This window comes from Bos taurus, chromosome 14 (assembly GCF_002263795.3).
Source record: "Bos taurus isolate L1 Dominette 01449 registration number 42190680 breed Hereford chromosome 14, ARS-UCD2.0, whole genome shotgun sequence".
NCBI lineage: Eukaryota > Metazoa > Chordata > Mammalia > Artiodactyla > Bovidae > Bos > Bos taurus.
The window spans coordinates 54,439,894-54,449,647 of record NC_037341.1 but is presented as its reverse complement, the minus strand read 5'-3'; positions in this window follow the sequence as shown (position 1 = coordinate 54,449,647).

Genomic DNA, 9,754 nt, shown 5'->3' with positions numbered 1-9,754 from the left:
AGTGAAGTTGCTCAGTCGTGTCCGACTCTTAGCGACCCCATGGACTGCAGCCCACCAGGCTCCTCCGTCCATGGGATTTTCCAGGCAAGAGTACTGGAGTGGGGTGCCATTGCCTTCTCTGCCAGAAGAACTGACAGCTGCCAATTCCAGAGCTCTTGGTGGCTCTGCACTGTAAACTGAGTTGCTTCTTGGATTTTTGCATTGCAATTTAAGATTTTACTTTCTCAAATATGCCTGCTTTTCAACTTCCAAAAATTTGTTGCTGTTTTTTTTTTTTTTTTTCTCTCTCTTGTTTTCTCTTACCTTGTGGATTTATCATTTAAGACAACTTTCTTTTTGTAGGGATTTGTGAAAGGAGACGGAGAAGGCAATGACACCCCACTCCAGTACTCTTGCCTGGAAAATCCCATGGACGGAGGAGCCTGGTAGGCTGCAGTCCATGAGGTCGCTAAGTCGGACACGACTGAGTGACTTGACTTTCACTTTTCACTTTCATGAATTGGAGAAGGAAATGGCAACCCACTCCAGTGTTCTTGCCTGGAGAATCCCAGGGACAGAGGAGCCTGGTAGGAGGCTGTCTGTGGGGTCGCACAGAGTTGGACATGACTGAAGTGACTTAGCAGTGAAAGGAGAAAACAGATCTGCCCTTAATAATGCATTATCATTTGATTTAATTTATACTAATATGATTCTGGAGACAACACATCATTTCATAGGCAAATGTATATGCATATATGCATGTGCATACACATATATAATTGGCTTCCCTGGTGGCTCAGATGGTAAAGAATCTGCCTACAATGCTGGAGACTTGGGTTCGATCCCTGGGTTGGGAAGATACCCTGGAAGGGGGCATGGCAACCCACTGCAGTATTCTTGCCTGGAGAATCCACATGGACAGAGGAACCTGGCAGGCTACAGTCCATGGGTTGCAAAGAGTCAGACACGACTGAGAACTAAGCATGCACACACATATATAAAAGGCATATTTAGGTGATTAATTGTGATTTTGCTGTCAGTGAACACAGAAAGGGAAGTAGTTTGAGGAGAAGGGTTTGTTATGCTGAGTAGTGATAACACAATAAAAATTAGGAAACAAAAAGAAGTGTATCTATTCTGTCCTGGCTACTTTCTTTTAGGGGCTTAAGCACTTTTGGAAGATTTGTGGATTTCTTTTGGTTGTTGTTTCAATTGCCACAGTAGCATAGTTTAGTCAACTAATATGCTGACGTATTTAAGTACTGAATCTATAAAAATATACCAAAGTAGTAATTTACTAAATAATACACAGGTAACTCTAAAAGTTTATGTAGCTTTGTAAAACTGTACTAGATTTCAAGGTGAACCTACTGCAAAGAAACTATAATTAGGCAGGAAAAGTGGGAAAGTTAAAATCGTTATCCATGTGAGTCTGGTCATAAGAGCATTTTCATATTGGATATATAGCTAAAGATCTTGTGGGTAGAGGGAAAAAGTAGAATTAGGGAGGTCAAAATGTGGCCAAATGGCTATACATTTACTCTTCCATTCATGTATTTAACAAATACACATTGACGCTTACACTAGACATGGGAGATGTGGGAATGAGAACCTACTTGCTAGAGGGTCATGGCAAATGACAAGCACAAACTTATTTATACAGGAAATGCAGAAGTAAAGAAGTTTCACTGGGGTGGCCAAACAAGACCTCTCTGAATTGGTGATTATTGTTGCTCAGAAATCAAAAAGAGAGAGCCCTGCCACTATATGGGGGAAGGGAATTCAGGAAAACAGTCACTTTTGTTTGTAAGTCAACCGAAACTAACTCCAGTAAAGTGAAAAAACAAAAACAAAAACAAATAGACAAAAAAGCTCCAATTCTACTCAAACCTAGGGACTCCAAAGAGTAAGTGTGACACAGTGCAAGTCCGTGGATGTCATGAGCCGTCTTTGCCCCTCTTGTGAGCTTGTTCTTTTTCTTAGCTCTGTTCTCTCTGTGCTGTTTTCCTTCTGGGCAGGTCTTCATGTGTGGCGATAGGATAGTCACTGGCAGGTCAACGTGCTCAACGTCCTCACTAGGTGGAGTGACCGAGAGAAAAGAGCACAACCCTCGATGGACCAGAATCTATGTCAAACCCCCAAAAGGATCCTGGCTGGTTTGTTTAGGTCTGGTATCCATCCCAGAGCCTGTCATGTTCCTCACACAGTAATGTACTCAGATTTGCCAGCAGGCTGCTAGGTATTCCTGTAATGTAGAGAGTTGAAATTTATCCCATCAACAGCTAAAATCTTTTAGAGTTAGTGGAGCACCATTCTTAAAAGTTCCCAAGAGATGCAATGAAAGATTTAACAAAATCATACAGATAATCAGTTTAAGAATAGAAACTTTGGAAAGGAATTATTTGCAGGATCAACTTAAGTTTTTTTCTTATGCATTTTTTTTAAGTTGTCTGCTACCAGGATAATTAAATGAAGACTGAGTATATGAACTCCTAGGTAGTGACTTCAGTCCAAGAGGCAATGCTAGGAAAACATTACACTCTGAAAAATAATATAATGAAGGACTGCTAGGTCCCAGTCCTGGTCTTAATTTTAAGGGATATGAGAAAAGAGGTAATTACGAGGTGTTTTTTTTTTTTTTTTTTTTACCATGTGAAGCCTTACTACATTAAGATTTGTGGCAGAGCCCTAGGAAAGAGTTGAAAGTATAATTGACTGGATTGTCTCAAGCAGGATAGGCTAGATTGTGCTATGGCAAGAAATAGCCCAATTATGATTAGCTGAAACTAGGACAATTGCTTTCTTTCTTAAGCTACATGTTTTCATGGGTCAGCAGGTGAGCTCTGCTCATAGTGGTCACTCAGAGACGGAGGCAGACAGAGTAGCCATCATTTAGAATTTTTCCAGTCACCTTGGCAGAAATAAGTGAAACCGAATGTGTTAGTCATGTAGTCATGTCCGACTCCTTGCCACTCAATTGACTGTAGCCTGCCGGGCTCCTCTGTCCATGGAATTCTCCAGCAAGAATACTGGAGTGGGTAGCCATTCCCTTCTCCAGGGGATCTTCCCAACCCAAGGATTGAACCTGAGTCTCCTGCATTGCAGGCAGATTCTTTACCATCTGAGCTACCAGTGAAGCCCCAGCAGAAATAAAGATAGCTCTAACTGGTTTCACATACATAATTATATACTCTGATCTCAGAGGGACACATGTCACTTTTGCCTCCAGCTTGTCACATGACCTTATCCTTCTTCAGTGGGACCACAAAGTACAATTCTTCTATGTTCCTAGAAAAAGAAGACATGGAGGATTTGGGTAAACATCATGAACAACTGGTACAAGTATCTGCAGTTCTTATTCATTGGCAACCATGCCAAAGGAATATGGGATAGAAGGAATAGTTTCAGAAGAAAGAAGAAAAAAGTACTGACATCTAGTATATTCACTGGATAGAACAAAAATTTGTGGAAAACACTAAAGGTAACATATTAAGCAAGGTAAACATGAATGTCAGTGTTTGCACTTTAAAAATATTAAATTCTAAAATTTTTTAGAAATTATTCATTCTGATGCTAGAAATTATGTATGCTAGATAAATTTGTATGTGATATAATTTGGAGAAATTTTAACTATATAAACAATTTTCAGTAAATAACTTCTGAATTCTGGACTGAATACATTCTCTACATACCAAAAAATAAATATTATTCAGAATGAAATATCTTTAGAATATTCTTAAACTGAATAAATGTTAATAAATGATAATCAATGTTTAAAGTTTTATTTGCTTCTAAATTAAAATGGATGAATGGAAACAGTGTCGTTATGAGGCTTCTGCAGTTTTCTCTCTGCGGCATCTCCTGTTTTCTAAGTTTCCATTTTTATCACTCTAAACACTATTGCCATTGTCTTCAGCAGGGATTACCAACAAGTGAATGGCAGGCAATTTGCTCTAAGGTGTGCACTTTGTGCTAATGTGGGATAGAGCATAATTCTGTGAACACCTTACATTTGCTGAGCACCAGATCCAGGGCATTTCTTCAGCCTATTTCTGCAAAATTCAACCTGGGAACCCACTGCTGACATGGAATCAACAAAGAAGAGTGGATAGGGGTAGATTATCAGGAGATGCCTGCATTAGGTCTGGGTGGTTGAAGGGCTTACAATCCTGTTTCCATTCTCGGTATGGTCATTCAAAATAATTCTGTATAAACAATGTGTTGTAGATGTATATATGTTAACTAAAGTCTTTAGTGGAAAGCTGATTAACTAGTATTTGAAGAACACTAAACAAAAAAATCAATCTTTTGTTATACATGACTTGAGCTTCTAACACACAGTCTGGGCCTTCTCAGTATCCTTCAATGAAATTCCTCTTCCTGACCTCTAAACTGTTTAGAATGCTCCAGGGCTCTGTACTTGAATCTCCTATTTTCTCTGTCTGAGGTGATCTCATTCAAGCCTTGGCTTAAAGTAATATCTGTATTGCTGGCTTTTTGTCTCTCAAACTCAAGGTGTACACTCAAATGATCTAAATGTCTATGTGTTAGTTCCACCTGGCTATTGAATAAATATTTAAAACAACATATCTAAAATGGGCTTTGCTTTCTCCTCTCCTTGCAATGAAGAAGTCTTTCTCATTATTTAGCACCATCCCAGAATGTTGGGTCACCTTTCGTTCTCTACATCAAATGTGTCAGTAGGTCTGTTATCTTCTGGCTTTTCCATTGGCACTGAGGTTGAGACTTATCAGCTCTGTTGCTGCCAACCTTGTGAAGCCACCATTATCTCTTATCTAGCTCACTCCAGTGAGTCTCCTTCTCCAACAGGAGGTTCACTGATGCCACTGTTGGTGTTCTTGAGTCTATCAAGTCTCACGGCTTCCAGAGTGATACTGTCACTTCTCTGCTCAAAACCAACATGTTTGCAATATATCATAGGTCTTGATCAGTTCAGCTTAGTTCAGTCTCTCAGTCGTGTCTGACTCTTTGCAACCCCATAGACTGCAGCACGCCAGGCCTCCCTGTCCATCACCAACTCCCAGAGCTTGCTCAAATTCATGTCCATCGAGTTGGTGATGCCATCCGACCATCTTATCCTCTGTTGTCCCCTTCTCCTCCTGCCTTCACTCTTTCCCAGCATCAGGGTCTTTTCCAATGAGTCAGTTCTTCACATCAGGTGGCCAGAGTATTGGAGTTTCAGCTTCAGCATCAGTCCTTCCAATGAATATTCAGGACTGATTTCCTTTAGGATTGACTAGCATATATTTTATGTAAATGAAAAATCACAGCTACATGCAGAATAGGATGATATGCTTTACAAGGAGGGATCTATGCAACGCCTTATAATAGTGAGGAAGGTGATGTGAGTGAATGGTGGGAATGAAAGAGAAAGAAGAATGGAAGTGAGTGGGGTTTTATGTTCATGAACCCACCAGGAAACTGTTACATGACTTAAGATACATATCAACTCAACTTTTTGGAACATGAGATTCAAAAGAGAAAATCGTTCAATCAATAGGGCTTCCCTAGTAGCTCAATGGTAAAGAATCCACCTGCCAATGCAGGAGACACAGATTTGATCCCTGATCCAGGAAGATCCCCCATGCTGCAGAGCAACCAACTGCTGAGCCTGTGCTCTAGAGCCCACGTTTTGCAACAAGGGAAGCCGCCCCAATGAGAAGCCCATGCACCACCTCTAGAGAGTAGAGATACTGTCTATCACTGAGTGTCCCTGCTCACTGCAACTAGAGAAAAGCCCATGCAGCAACAAAGACCCAACATGGCCAAAAATAAATAAAATTACTTTAAAAAATCAGTAAAATATTGTATATACTTTTTAAGTGAATAGTCTGTCACATTTAATATTTTACTTGAAAACGTTACACCCATGTAGGTACATGTTAGCTTTGCTGTTTTATTTTTTACCTCCAAATCGACTTGTTCTTTTTCAAACCAGATGCACATTGGTGGAATAAGCCAGTGAAGAATATGTTTTTACAAATCTTTCTCACTATTAAAACTTCTGAATCTCAAGTTTTAGCTACATGCAAGATTTAGAAACTTACCCATTCCCCATTCTATTTTGCTTAAATACTAGCAATTTTAAAGTTCAGCGTGTAGTTTCAATAAATTAGAGTTTAATAGTAGAATATCACGTTGAAAAAAATTACACTTAAAAGCTTGCTGCTTACAGCATTTGAAGAAATTGTAGGCACAGAATAAAATACTGGGTGTTAACTCTGTATAAGTATTGTATCAGTGAATCCAAGTGAGAAAAAGATAAAGTGATATTAGAATACTATGCATGCAGCTAATATAATAGCTGAATTATTAAATTCTGCAATAAAAACATATAAACATTTTAGCTTATATATTTAGGGCAGGGAAAGGTGCATTTTAAAAATTGCCAAGTATCATCATCACAAAATGCTATTAAGAAATCGAATCCATTTTGTTTCAAAGTAAATGTGAGATGGAGTTATTGGCTTCAAGGAGAAATTAAATCCCCTTTTCTATCAGCAATTTGGTATCTATTAAAGAGATGTTTCTGCGTTTATAGGCACTCCTATGCCTATTACCTTACAAGTGGAACTTTAATAAATAAAAGTTCATGAGTTGAAGGAGATCTCACATGCTGTTAGGCTTTTAGAAGGGAAATTTGACTCACGTAGGTTAAGGCTCCTAGCTGGCTAGATGTTGCTTAGTTTAAGATGAACCTGATCTGTGACAATCTTGCGCTTCACTGTGGAATATAAAATGTAAGATAAAATCAATATGGAAAACACTAGCTGTCATTTACTAAGTACCTAGTATGTGATCGCTCTGATATTAGGCACTTAACACTATCATCATTTAATATTTATATTTATATCACTATTTTACAAAAGAACCTGCAGCTTGAAGAGTTTTAGGTGTTTCTCAATTTCAAACTGTTAGAAAAGTGAGGTGAAGGTTGAACTCAGGTCTTTTTGGTGCTCCAGTAAATCACTAAATCATACATGTGTACATCTATGGACGTTCTAATTTACCTTTGTTGGACATATAGGATTTTATTTTGCACAAAAATAGCCATAGAATGAAAGTGAAGGTCTGAGACAAAGTTCATATCAGAGATGCCAAACATTTAAATAAAAGTGAAAAATGTAGTCTATCATTTGAATATTTTATCAGTATCGTACATAAATATTGAGACATTTCCAAGTAACTTATATGGTAGCATATAGACAAAATAGTGGACTGAACTTAGTATTTTTTGTTCAGTTATATTTTATTGTGTTTTATAACCTAATATATATATTAATAAGTTTTGACTTGCATATTAATTAATCTTCCTGTAGTAATTATTTTTCAGAAAATACACATATCAAATCATTGTGCTGAACACTTTAAAGTTATGCAATGTTAGGTCAACTATATCTCAATAAAACTGGAAAAATAGTTTGACCAACAAAACAAATGAATATTAGTTTTACAATTTTATTTCCTTACTTAGCTATGAAAATATAAGAAAGCCTCTTGCTAGCTTTGCTTTTTCTGAGTAAATATAATGCCTAATTTCTACAGTTTATGCAATAATACAGTGTTAGATAAAATGCAATTATTGTGAGTCTTCAGAAGAACTGGAAATACATTGTATTCTTAAAAGTTCTCTTCCAATCACAATATAAAGGAAATCTCTATCACACTAGACACTGCTCTAAAGTTAGCCTAATGAGAAGCAACAGGGGGAAGGTGGTCAGCCACAAAGGTGCATATGGTGACAAGAAAGGAGTAAATGGCCCAGGGGAGGGTTAATCAGACAATTTGCCCAAGGAAAAGCAGGATGGGCTGAACTCACAATGACCCAGTTAGAAATGGGTTTGAGGGAAGGGAGAACAAGGGAGAAACCTAGAGTTTTGGGGAGCTTGTAAGGGATTAGGGTTGTAGGTGCATGGCTACATGTGACTATGTAAAGAAAGGGTTAGAGAATAGATGTGAGTTTATTACTCATTGTGAAATGCAAGTTGGAAGTGTGATAAGTTGAAAGCATGATGCTTCCTAGAATCTGGTTAAAAAAAAAAAAAATATATATATATAGTTGCTATGGCCTTTTAGAAGGTAGCTGTATGATTTATCGACATTCTGTTTGTACCATAGTAGCAGCAGCAGCAGCAGCAGCAGTAGCAGAATTGTATTATGACTGATAGAATTAGTAGGGGAGACATGTATAAACTGCTTTCAAGGCTTCCTTGTGTGTATTTTCTGTGTATGCTAATAGATTTAATTCTCATAATTCTTCAGAGATGGAAAAGAGCAGAATGAAGTGAAACGTATTTTAAAATATTTCTGATGATATCAAGAAGAAGAGATTCATCTGGTGAGGGAGCTGGGCTTTCAAGAGCTCCCCAGAGGGAGAAATCGTTTAGGAGCAAAACTATCTGGCTTTAAAAGCACCAGTATATCCTTTTTGGAGGGAACCACATGCAACTCAGTGGCTAAGAGTCAAGGGGGAAGGTAATTGCTTATAGAGTCTTGGACTCATACAGAATGAGACTTTCTTTTCAGGCCGCTCTCTGCAGCAAGGGGTTCCTGGGATACAGTTTTTAAACCAATCGTCTCATCTATTATGGTCCACAACAAAGACTTACATGCCTCCTTTTTCTGGATGTCAGTTGAGCAGCTAGTCACTCACATTAATCCATTTTCTGCTTTGAGCACATGGGACTGGAGGTGAAAGTCAAAGAATCCAATGCTTCAATTTTTTTTTTTTTTAAATCATGTTCTGAATGACAGAGGGAAGAGCCCTGGGAGGGACTTAGGTAGGGTTTAGATTTGTGGGTAATGCTCACATGGTAGGAGAAGGAAATGGCAACCCACTCCAGTATTCTTGCCTGGAGAATCCCCTGGACAGGGGAGCCTGGTGGGCTACAGTCCATGAGGTCGCAAAGAGTCGGACACGACTGAGCGACTAAACACGCAGCACAGGCTCACGTGGCGAGTGACAAAACAGTGTCCTGGCAGCAACATGAGGCTGGGCATTGGGAGATCTGGTGCTCCTGTCACTTGCTGTTCAGTCTTGGGTTAGAATGAACTGTATCTGGGGCTCTCCTTGCTTATTTGCACGATGACTGGGTTCATGCAGCACATGTGATTTTTCACATATCTCAAAACTTTAAATATATTACATTAAAGAAAAGATCCTTATAGCAATAACAGTAGATGATATGGATGTTTTGCTAGCATAGATAGTTAACTCTAGAAATTCTGATCAATATAAGGTAGTCTTTCTAAATGAAATACATATAATATTTAGCGATCTTTTAGGAATAAACCCCACAAAGATGACCTTCCTTCTTGTACTTATGATCAGGTAAAAATTCTGATAAGACCTACCAAGGAAAAAGAGATAAATAAGAAAAAGAATAAAAGAAAAAAATTACCTTGAGGATGGGATATGCAGTTCCAAGAAATCAAGCAAAAATTCAAAGAAATAATATACCATGGTATCGCCCATATTTTTTTGTGAACCCTGTGCATCAGAATCTCCTGAGGTTGTTGGAAGAATAAAGTGAGTCAAAATGTAGATTTCTAGGCCCTAGATCAGAATAATTGAGCCAAGACCTCTGAGTGGAACCCACGAATTTGTATTTTCACAAGCTTTTGAGATGTACCTTATGGTCTCTAATGTTTGACTGTCAATGCATTTGGCTTTGAGATTAATCCATCCAATTTTCACACTTTTCTTTCCAGTTTTATTGAGATATAGTTGACATATAGCACTGTATAAGTTTAA